Source organism: Pongo abelii, chromosome X (assembly GCF_028885655.2).
Source record: "Pongo abelii isolate AG06213 chromosome X, NHGRI_mPonAbe1-v2.0_pri, whole genome shotgun sequence".
NCBI lineage: Eukaryota > Metazoa > Chordata > Mammalia > Primates > Hominidae > Pongo > Pongo abelii.
Genome location: NC_072008.2, coordinates 88,706,785 through 88,719,191, shown reverse-complemented (window position 1 = coordinate 88,719,191; position 12,407 = coordinate 88,706,785). Strand labels below are relative to the sequence as shown.

Below are 12,407 nucleotides of genomic sequence, written 5' to 3'. Positions count from 1 at the left end.
ATTTTTATTTTACATAATTAAATTTGCCTTCTGTTTTTCAATAATTCAAACCAGACAGGTTGTTTTTTTGTTATGATTACACCAAACATCTATCACCTTATTTACATAAAGACACCTCAGATTGTATATTGCTTTGGCTGAGGATGATGGTAAAATTGGGAGGCTATAGAGTGGGGGAAATTTGGGCCCACTTATAATTAAACAACAATGAAACTACATGCATCAGTCAGTAAAAGCAGGCATCTATATTATGGAGTGAAAATTAAAGAGTCAAACACCCGAATATCTACTGTATCTGCCTGCTGCTAGACACTGAAGCATGGAGAACAGGATACACCTCTATGGATGGATAGATTTCCTTATTAAAAAAACACAGTGGGAAGCACAGTAGGGGAACTTACTAAAACAAGGCTTTATGTAATTTCCTTGAAAGAAATTTCCCAAGATAGCAACTTGAAAAGCTTTTAATTGTATGACTAGCTATAGAGTGCGCTTTGCAATTGGTTGTATTTAAAAATTCCATTAGTTTGCAACAGATCCGGTAGAGTTTCCCAAACTCTTCTCTCTTTTATTTTTTTCTTTATAAAACATTTGATATCCAGACTCATTAAAATGCATACATATTTGTGTCTGAATCCCTCTAAAATATTTTCTCAATTATATATTAGCTATTTTTATTTTGGATGAAAAATTTGATATAGAAACTGGCATAATGGCATCACTGAATAAAATAATAAACTTTTATCACTATATTTACTGCTTCATCCATTTAATGTCTCACATGTTTTATCAGGTGAATACTGAAGGCAGTGTGGCATCCTTTTACTCCTTATAAAAAGTCGACTTAACTGCCATAAACCTATCTTACTTCACGCTATTCACTCCTAATAGTTGAAAAGAAATATGTCAAATGTCAGTTTGGAACTACTTGAAATAGTTTCTTTTCTACTGTGAACTTTTTTTTTTTCTTATCTTACGTGTGACTTGTATTTTTGGAAAATTAATTTTTTTGAACTTGAGTGTGCCTGTTATTTACATTGTCTACTAAATATATTTAAACAGTTAAGACTTTGACAAATTATCACCTAAAAGTATTAAAAGAAGGCTTTGTGAATAGTAACCTATTGGTGGAGCATGACTGAGCACCTTGTGAATGTTTGATATTCCTTAAATAGATTTCTAGTAATGTGACCAATGTTTTTCTAATATAATTAATCTATTTACATGTATTGTATTCTTAGACATATGTTAAGGTTCTTGATTATAGTAGACATAGAGTAGAAACTGATATAATTTGGAGCAAGTTAACAGGCAGGCTCAGGGATTTTCGGTTCAAAAAAACACTCAATTTTATATTAAAATAAGCATTAGATTCATATTTATTAATTGTAGATTTAGATAATTCAACCTCAGCATCAGAAATCAACTCTGGATTTTACATAATTTGTTCTGAAACTTATAAAAATAGAACTTAATAAAATCTAACTTGATTAGGTAGACAACAGTATATATTGAAGTAATAGCTGCATACTGTCTTCATCAATCTTGATTTATAGACATGTTATTTTTATGTAGTCATTAGCAGCAACACTTTAAAGTTGAATTTCCTCCTTCGAGTAGCCCTATTTTAAAAATACACATTAAAAAGCTGTATTGCTAAAAAATGGTGAGTTTTTTTACCTTCTTGTTTAGTAATGTAATTATAATCTCTAGGTATTTGTATTTTTCTCACAAAAAGGAGCCACACAAATATTTCATAAATATAAATCTTGAGAGAACAGCCAGTATTTTTCTTTTACTTTCATGTTGTCCTTATTTTAACACAAAGACATTTTTAACGTATTGGTACTAATTCTGTAGGTGGTACATAGCAGACGATTTTAAATTAATCTTCTTTCCTTTAGAGTAACACTTGTAAAATTCAGTAGTATAGTTTTTGTTTATTTCATTATATTTGATCTTCTTCCTACTAAATTTAATTTGCAAATTTATTAAACTACTTCAAGAAAGAGGATCTAAAGTGAAAGGATTATGTGTCTAAACTATGTCTACGTTTTGCCTGATTTTTTTTTAGCTGTCTGAAATTATATTAGAAAAACTGTTTTTTTGTTTTGTTTTGTTTTGTTTTTTTGTTTGTTTGTTTGTTTTTACTGTTGATATGTTCCTCAGTGTCAGGAATGAAAACTATTATTTCCAGTTTAAAGTTGAAGGGCTTGGATTTCAAAAGAAAAAAAAGCAGTGCTTAGTGGCACTTAAAATTGAATTGTCAGTTTTAATGAGAACATTATAGTACACCACATTTGAAGATATATATATTTAAATGATTACAAATCATATTTGCATAATTTTGAATAATTCTAGATTTGAAAAGAAGAATAAGGGTAGAAGGCCAATGAGATGACTATTATTTGATAATGGGGTAATTTCTCATTATAAAACTCATGCAATCTTCATTTTTAGGAGTTTTATTTACTATAACCTTAAAATCCACATGCACTGTAATAATTACAAGATTTAAACTGAAAAATACCCATTGGTTTTAGAAAGAGGAACATATTTTTCAGTTTGCATTTTAAGTTAAAAATCTGATGTTCATATGTTTAAAACAGCTTTCACATCACTAATGCACAGTTGCTGTTTATAACAAATTTATTTTATGGTTCTTATAACCTCACCCAAAAATAAAGTATGAGAAGGATGGAAGATTTTCACGGGAAAGATTGCTTATACATTTCTACATTTTCGAGACATCAACGTGACTGTGGAGGGAAACTATATTTCAACATCATATGCTTATGCTACAAAAATGACCAGATATAATTTTGTTTTATATATTTCAGGGGGATTAAAGAGTTCCTGCAGGGAAACAGTTAATCTATGTTTAACTAAAGCTTTACTTTTATAATCTATCCAGTGCTTCGAGTTCTGTCATTGATCTATGATTTATGTGATTTAAACCACCTCTTGGCTGTAACACTGGTTTCTGTCCAAGATGCTGAGTTGAATACTAATTACAAGATCAAATTTATGCTGTTGGGCTAGGCAGCTGAATGAGTTCTCCATGAGGGACTCCCTTATCCATTCCCTGCCACAGATGAACCTTAGGGAAGTTTTGTCAAAGAAAATAATAAGAAGAGAAATAAATGAATCAAAGAAAACTATTCTATACCCTTTAGTTTATTAAGCAATTATTTTTGAATCACACATATGCAGACATGAATGGAGATGTGGTTGTGCAGATAGAATACATAAACTGTATATTTACTGACTCATCTGTGTGTGTGTGTGTGTGTGTGTGTGCGTTTTCATGTATGGGAACACAGAATAAATACTCAAATAAATATCCATGGCTTTCTTTATAACTCAAGTTAAATTAATGGCTAAGATCAGCTCCACAGAATGGCAAATCTTCCATTCTTTGACTACTCAAAAATTTCCAAACCCTAGATAACCAATTATTTTATTAGAGGTAACAAAATCCATTTGTTGAGAGAATAATTTAAGACATGCAGGTAACTAATTTTCTGTCTAGAGAAGTGGTACCCAAGTGGGGATGACTTTGTCCTCTAGGTGACATTTGGCAATGTCTGGAGACATTTTAGTTTTAACTGGGAAGGCAAGGTGCTACTTGGCATCTAGTGAGTAGAAGCCCGGGGTGCTGTGCATTCTACAATGAACAAAACAACTTCTTAAAACAAAGAATTACCCAGCCCCATATGTCAATACTGACACTGTTGAAAATCTTGGTCTAGAAGTACCATACACTTGTCAGGCATTGCTGAAAAAATGACAGTAATTGGTATTTTTCATGTTAAAAAGAAAAGTCACGCAAAATAACTAGGCCAAATAAATGGCAGGATTCGAGTGCTAGGATGTAGCTGTGAACAAAGCACAATTTAGAAGAATGCAAAACTTGAAGGACCACTCTAAAATGTGACTTTTTCAATTTCAGTGGGCCTTTGAGTTTAGTTTGTTTTTTAGAAACAGAGCCCTCCTTCCCATATGTGCATGCATACCAACTTAAATCCTCGTTTCTTGAACTCACCCAAATACACATTTATGTATTGTTGGTATATGCATGTATTTTTAATTTGGAGACTGATACACTTGTTTGTATATGGGTTCGATCCGTTTGGGCATCTTTTTAATTCGTGGCAGTTATACAGTTGAATTTCCTATAGAGTAATGAACACTTATTCTTGAGACACATTTGCTATTTAGCCAGGTCATTTATTGTTTCTCCAGAAATGGAGACTTAGATTGAACTCGTCATGTAAAATGTGCAGCTAAAAAGCAGTGAGGTCCCAATTTCCATGATGGAACAAAGGCTGAATGCTCTGATTAGTCCTTTAAGCTGAAGAACTCAGAGGAGTGTGTGCATGTGCATGTGTTTGTGCATATATGTATGTGTAATTCAGGTTAGGAATGCCTGGAGATATTAAAATGTACGCTTTAGATTTAACAACTGTCCATCACATCTTTGACAATGATTGTTACGCTTTAGTTACCACAATAGAATGGGGTTGACTAGAAGAATATAGACGCTAAAATCAGACTGTTTCCTAGTTTTGTCACCTTATAATAACTAAACACTATGTCTTATTTTCTCTTCTGTAATTTTTGAATAAGAGTACTTACATCATAGGATTCTTTATGAGTTGAATAGGGAAATTAATTAGAACTTTAATTATTATTATTATTACTATTAGTGTCTCAAACTTGCAATTCCTATTTAGAAAAAAATTTTTTTGCTTATTGATTTTAAATCAGCATAATGTTTATTCAGTTAATACAGGCTTCGCTGATGTAATTTCCATTATTTTATAATTTAGAGGAAATAATTATTCAGAGAAGGTCCAGATTCCTGGCACAACTAGTTTAAGGAGGAAGAGTCTACTATAGCAATTGGAACAAGAAGATCCAACATGGAAGAACAACTTATTTTGACAGGTTATCTGATCATAGCAGTGGGAAAGTCAGGAACAGGTGATATTTGGAGAACCAAATAAGCAGGCAGAAATATGGCATCAAGGATGGCAATCAGTAGGTACCAAAGCCGTAGTCAAAGACTAGGATTGGGAAGAGAGATTCTCAGTCTTGGAGGGGAAGTGGCAACGTTTATCACTGCCACGGTGGGTTCTCAGGAAGGCCACTTTTTTCAGGGAAATGGAATTGGAGGCAAATAAAGAATATTCTTTAATGGATTTCGGCACTACCACTTGAAATCTAGTACTACAGTGGTTTTGTCATAAGCAGCAGTTATTTTCTACTTTACTGCCCCTCTTTCTATAAGGTATGTAAAATACAAGAGACTAGAATTAATAGAAGAGACTTACATATCTGTAATAATCCATGAGTTTTTCTCTAAGAAAGTCCACTGATCCTTTTTTAAAATAATGTTTGTATTTTTTACTTTATAAAACTAAAAATTAATGTGAGTACTTTTTTAAACTTTTATTTTAGGTTCGAGGTACATGTAGAGGTTTGTTATACAGGTAAACTTGTGACAAAAGGGTTTGTTGTACAGATTATTTTATCACTCGGGTGTTAAAACTTAAGGAGATTTTAGCAAGTCCAGTAAGGTAGTAATCTAGTTTTAAAAACTGTCTTTAGAATGAATAGAACTATAGTGTCATCTGTAAGGTATTTTAAGTGTGGATATTAACCATAGTCTATTTAAAATGTCTCTGGTGATCTGTATAACTCAAGAGTGGTAGTAGTAATGGAGATTGTGGACATTTTAATTATGTCCTGCTCTCGTTTTACTGGCCATCTGTGGACCCAGTCTTATAATTAATATAGTAGATTGCAGAAGGGTGAGATTTAAGATCTTCTACTTTAAGTATTTTGAATTTGATCTGTTATTGTACTTTAAGTGCAATTGTTATTATACTTAAATGATGCATGACTTAAGGAGGATTTAATTTAAAAATATTTTCCCAATTCTGCTTTATAGAGATAGTGTTTTAATTCTGATAGTTTACATTTATATGGTGTGAGAGCAAATTTTGAAAAGGTACTCCATGAAACCTCCATAATATTTTTCAATATTTTTTTATTTGATGGTTGCTTTTCTGCATTATTTGAAATAAAAAATGAAACATAAAAATTTCAAAAGTAGCTTTGGATATTAACTTTTGGTATATTAGCAATAAAATATTTTTATTTTATATAATTAAATTTGCCTCCTGTTTTTCAATAATTTGAAATAATACAATATCTTATTTATATGGAAACTTGAATCATGGTCAAATTGCATTATAAAATTTTGCTAATTTTGCCCTTAAAATACTCATACCCTTATTATCTCCTACTTAGATTATTGAAATAGCATATTAACTAGTCTCTGTGATTCCAGTTTCTCCTCATTCTAATTTATTATTCATATTAAAGCTAAAATCTGGGTGGAAACCTTCTAATTCCTTTCTTACCATTGTCAAGAAGAGGTACTTAAGTTTTATTGCACATCAGTGTCACCTAAATAGATTTATAATATGTAGATGCCTAGGCCCCACCCCTCAAAATTTGATTCATAACACGGAGTAGAGCTCACTAATCTGAATTTTAACAAGCTTCTAGGTGTCTCTAATGTATGACTTCCTTTTATTACACTTTAAAAAATAGTGGCATTACGAATAAGGCCCAAAATCTTTCTCACAGCTTTTAGCATGCTCTAAAGAACAAAATGATAATTCCCGTTTGGGAATTCAAAGTTCTTAATTCTGATATTATCAAACCCAATATATCAGAAGCTATTGTAACCATTACAGAAAAAGGAATATAGATTATTCATGAATCTACAGGGTCACAAAAAGCTAATAGGTTACTTCAGCAGCGTATGTGTGTGTGTGTGTGTGTGAGAGAGAGAGAGAGAGAGGAGGTTATTTGCCAAATGATTCAGTACATTTTATGTGGAAATCTTGCATGTGTTGCTTCCCTAGAAATAAAGATAATTACTCTTGTTACCATTCATTGCCAATACTACTCTTACTCTCTGGCTCTAATCTAACTCCTTTATGCCTCTCTCCACTCTGATAGCCCAATATCAATCCTGCACCTCATCACTGTTCTTTTTTGGGACCACCATTTGGTCAGATGAGAGAATGGGTTGGGAGATATTGGCACCATGGGGAAACATTTTTTGGGTTCTGGGATTTGTGACCACAACACATGATATGGGCTTAGCTCAAAATGTGGACTTGCTGGGCCAGTCAAGGTGGCTTACGCCTGTAATCCCAGCACTTTGAGAGACTGAGGAAGGTGAATTATTTGAGTCAGGAGTTCGAGACCCACTTGGCCAACATAGTGAGACTCCCGTCTCTACTAAAAATACAAAAATTAACCAGGCATGGTGGTGTGTGCCTGCAGCCCCAGCTGAGGTAAGAGAATCGCTTGAACTCGGAAGTGGAGGTTGCAGTGAGCTGAGATCGTGCCACTGCACTCCAGCCTGGGCAACAGAGTGAGACTCCATCTCAAAAAAAAAAAAAAAAAATGTGGACTTGCTAAGATTTAGAGGCACACGGTCAGGAAGAGTCAAAAAGAAAAATCAGGTAGATAGATCACTGTGACTTTTTGATGAACTCTTTAACTCTTTAAGGACCAATTGTGTAATGGAACAAAATGAATTTCTCATCTCATTTGAATCTGAACATTTCATTAAGCAGCCATAGTTGAGTTGCTAAAACACTGGCCCCATTTACTGAAAACTGTCTGTATAATAGGGTTTTCATACATGTTTGCTGAAACACATTTTCTTTCTCAAAATACCTTCCTTTTGTCAATGCTTCTACACACCGTTTTATGTTAAATGAATATCAAATTAAAGATACTGTGCTAGATTTTCTTCTATCTTCTAATTATTCCTAATTAAACATTGGTCTTCCCTTTACATTTTTGTTCATATCCATAACTCAGTTGATACATTTCACATTCTCTATTAGCAGGACTGGAAATGACTACTAAACTAAATCATATTTTTTAAATTATTATTATACTTTAAGTTCTAGGGTACATGTGCACAACTTGCAGGTTAGTTACATATGTATACATGTGCCATGTTGGTGTGCTGCACCCATCAACTCATCATTTAACATTAGGTATATCTCCTAATGCTATCCCTCCCCCCTCCCCCCACCCCGCAACAGGCCCCGGTGTGTGATGTTCCCCTTTCTGTGTCCATGTGTTCTCATTGTTCAATTCCCATATTTTATATGATTTACTTTATAGTAGTAAATGTGAAAGGGGACTGACTCCTCAGTACTATACAGAATATGAGACAGACATTAAAGACTTCCCACAATGCCCGGCCACTAGGGTTTGACAACTTGTAATGGAATATCCATAGGCAAACCAGACTTCTGGAGGGTTTTGATGCTTATGCTAAAAGCAAATATAAATTTGTACAAATTCACATCTAGTTGTATTCTGTTCTGACACCTGCTACTGAGGGACCATGCATGTATATGAATGAAGATCACCTGCAGATCCTTCCTTCCAGTCATAAGTAGACCTACTGCTATGTGAAAACATTAAGATATGCTCTTCTAACTGGAATATTTCATTAAACAGGTCTTCATAGACAGTCTGAAAGGCAGTGATAATGTGTTTACAGTGATGATTCTGGGGCACTGTAAGATCTTAAAGTGCATTCTAAATCTTCAAAATAAAATGTTGGTAGGCTCAGCATAGTTTTAGCATTGCATTTTTTTGTTTGTTTTATTTCTCTTATTCTATGCCATTGAAAATTGGGAGTTCAGGTATGATAAAAGTGTAGACTCACTGCTAACCAAGATTATATTAAACCAGACTATTCCACTTTTCAATTCCTTTGAGTGAAAGGACATCCACTGCATTTGATATAATGTTTCTATTTTTCTATATTTTCATCAATCCTTCTGCATTTTAAAGAAACCAGACACTGTCACTGTGTTCTCCTGAATCTCTCCTTTTTTTTTTTTTTTTTTTTTACTTAAGGCCTCCAACTGAGTATCCCAGTTGAATAGTAAATGCGGAGACTCTGGTCAATTTTTTTTGTTGTTGTTAAACCTGATGTCCAGTATCAACCCATGAAGCAAAAAGAATTGATAATGTCTTTAATGTGTTTTTAGCATTGTGCTAGGCAATGCTGAAAACTATGAAAATAAAGGTAAAACCATTTATTTGTTCATTCATTCGACGTATATTTATTGAGCACTTATTGTATGCAAAGCAATGTGTTAGCAAAACCAGTTCTTGATTTTCTCTCACAGAGCTTAAACATTGTTGGTAGAAGCAAGGAAACATGCATTAATCAAATAATCACATAAATAACTGTCATATTCCAACTGGTAGAGAGGTCTACAGTACTATGAAAACATTTAAGAGGATAATTTTATGTGGTCTGGGAAGTAAGAGCTCTCTTCTTTCAGCTGATATCTGAGGAATGAGTAGAAGGTAGAGTTGAAGATGAAAGGTTAAGAATGTGGTAAGTAGAGAAAGGGGCTGTATCAAGATGAAAAATGGCAGTTTTGAGAAAGTGAAAATCTACTGTGGAGGGAGTGCAAAGGCTGTGAGGAAGACATGAGAAATGAGGTAAGAGAGGAAGATATGGTACAAAGGTGGCCCTTTAAGGGGTTTTAAATAGAAATTGGTGAGGTGATGTAACTTTGGTTTATGTGTAGAGAGTTGACAGGTGGGTGCCAAAATGAAAGCAGGAAAATAAAACATACTACTGCAGTAGTCCATGTGAGAGATAATGGCAGTTTTAATACGCTGGCAGTGGAGGAAAGAAGTGCACACATTAGAGAGATATTTAGGAGACAAAGTTTAAGCTTTTAAAACTACAAAGGTGGTTTTTGAAATGGGTCATACTGGAAAAGATGGAATGTTTCTCTTGTGGAGGAGGTGGGTAGGAATAACTTTCCTACCCTATCTCAGACATATTTGCCTTTTAATTACTTACAGTGCCCTTGGGAAAGGTGAGACATACAGTAAAACCATTAGAGTACGAATAAAAATAGTCCATAATAATACTTGCTTGTAGGTGGTTTAGCCTTTAAGTGCCCTGGAAGTGTTGGGAGAAGAGAGTAATGTCTATTGCCCCCTCCATGAGTACACGAATTCAGACTTGACAATGCTGGTGGTGTAGTAAGTTTATTTTACAAGTTAATAGAACCCACAAATGGAATCCAAAACGAGATAAGAATCCACCTATCACTGAAGCTAACTTAGTTCTCCCATGCTAGCTATTGATGTGTGTAATCTTAAAAGATTGGGATTGACAGAAGTGGATGGTTTAAGGCCAATTACATTGACTGAACTCTTGAAACGTATCACTCATAAATTTGAAGTTATTTTCTACTAGCTAGTTTCAAGAGGCCTGGAAGTAGCAGTCAGACTAAGTTAAAAAGCAAATAATACCCAAGGTACCAAGGTCTCAGCAAACACTCGCCCACAGTAAGTCTTGATTGCCCTCTCTGGGAACCATGGCCATATGAAAGTATCCCAAATCTAAAAATAAATATCTCCAGGCAGCTCTATCTCAATTTATCCCATTTGAGGATTATCTTTCAGAAAATATAATATTGTTGATGAAAATGAGCCCAGGAAAGGATGATGGTAAGAATAACAGAAGAATGAATCATTGTTTGCCTTACTATTCTTCAGAATGAAATAATTATTTGATTATATATTCTCGATTATTCCAAAGCTTCTTATAAAAGTCAAGTATTCTGTATTTATAAAGTAGAGAGGTTAGAAATTAAATGGCTTATTGATCATTAAATACTTAATCAAGATGAATAATATTTTTTCAATAGTTGGTTAGAAAACAAACTCACCATTTGAAATTGTTTTGAATTTCATTAGATTTAATTTTTTTATATAAATAACATTTCTGTCACCTTCCTGTACCCTCCCTTCCCCATTAAAAAAGCAACACAACCATAACAAAACTTTTCTTATCCCTTGTTAATAATAGATATGTTAGATATGGAAATTGTTAGTACAACGTTTTATCAAGGCCAGAATTACTTTTCTGACAAAAGCATTTATCTCAGTGACATTTTATAGAAAATTCTGGATGATCTTACTGCTTTAAAACTAAATTTGAACTGATCCAACACCTAAGTAGACCACATATTAAGTACACTATATTCATTGATTAAAACAATTTCTTCCCGGTACTTGTTTCTCCTTCAAATTTTGATTCCCTGACTAGTTGATTTCAGGACACAGCATGGACATTTTGTAGCACTGAGGAGCAGATTTTTAAATTATTTTTTATTGTCACAGTAGCTTGTTGTTCTTTACCTTTAGATAACAATTTCTGAAGGGAATAAAATGCCAAAACAGGCATGGCTGGATATTATTTTGCAATATTAATTTAATCCCCTTTGCTGTCCTCATATTTAATTTCCCTATCCCTGGGGAAGTATGTGGCATGGAGTTGTCTGACAATTTCCAGGTTTGTTTTTAAAATACTAAATCTGTGGGAGATGGTAAGATTTGCAGAAACACTCTGAAGTTATTTTTGACATATTCTTTTGGTTTCTCTCATAGCCCACATCCCAATCCATCAGCTAAGCCTGTTGGCTATATCATCAAAATATATCAAGAATCTGACCACTTTCATCTCTTACTCTGCTGCAATTCTAGTCGGAGCCACCATAATCTATTCTCTGGATGACGTCAATAAACCACAAAGTGGTCTACATTTTTCTCCTCACCCCCCAATCCCCGCCCCGAGTAGTTTACTCTCAACACAGTGGCCAGAGTGATACTTCAAAAATGTAAATTATATTATTGCTCTGCTCTGAACTGTCTAGTTGAAGGGTTCTTAACCTTTTTATATCATGAAGCCCTTTGGTAGTCTAGTGAAACTCCTTGATCCCTTCTCAGGATATTTTAAAATGCATACAATTAAAAATTCAAAATAACCAAAGATTTTGAAATACATATTTTTAAAAATAAATTTATAATTTTATCTTTTCTCCTTAGAAGTAAAAGAATGTTGAAAATAATATAGGGTGTGCTGAAAGAGAGCTGAGAGAGGAAACAAAGAAGAAAAGGGAATAGGTGTGTATACAAAAATGAGTTGAGAAAGCATGATGGTGGTAGGGTCTCACAATCCCCCCACTCTGGGCTGGACAAATTTCATGGGTTCAGAAATGGGTTGGAAAGGGTGATTTGGGTTAGAACAAACAACATACTGGAGGCAATAAATATCTACATAGATTTCTTAGTTAATATATGTGTTTCTTAATGAATACATTAATTAACAAGATTTAGAGGCAAGTCTAATAACTACCATAATTTTAAGTAGTAAGAAGTGTGAATAATATGTGGAGATGTCTATAAAAACTGTATAAAATATGATATGAAACTATTTGTGATTTTTCTTGGTGACAAAATTACAGGTACTGTTAATA

General features: G+C 33.5%; 1 long non-coding RNA gene across 2 annotated transcripts in view; it reads left to right on the top strand.

Annotated features, from left to right (window-relative positions):
* The window catches only part of LOC129052971 (uncharacterized), a 328,936-nt gene that overhangs the window by 185,038 nt on the left and 131,491 nt on the right, over positions 1-12,407 (top strand). For both annotated transcript variants that reach the window (XR_010139021.1, XR_010139022.1), the window contains one exon: positions 11,977-12,054. This is a non-coding gene — a long non-coding RNA (uncharacterized LOC129052971). The remainder of the gene's footprint in view (positions 1-11,976; positions 12,055-12,407) is intronic.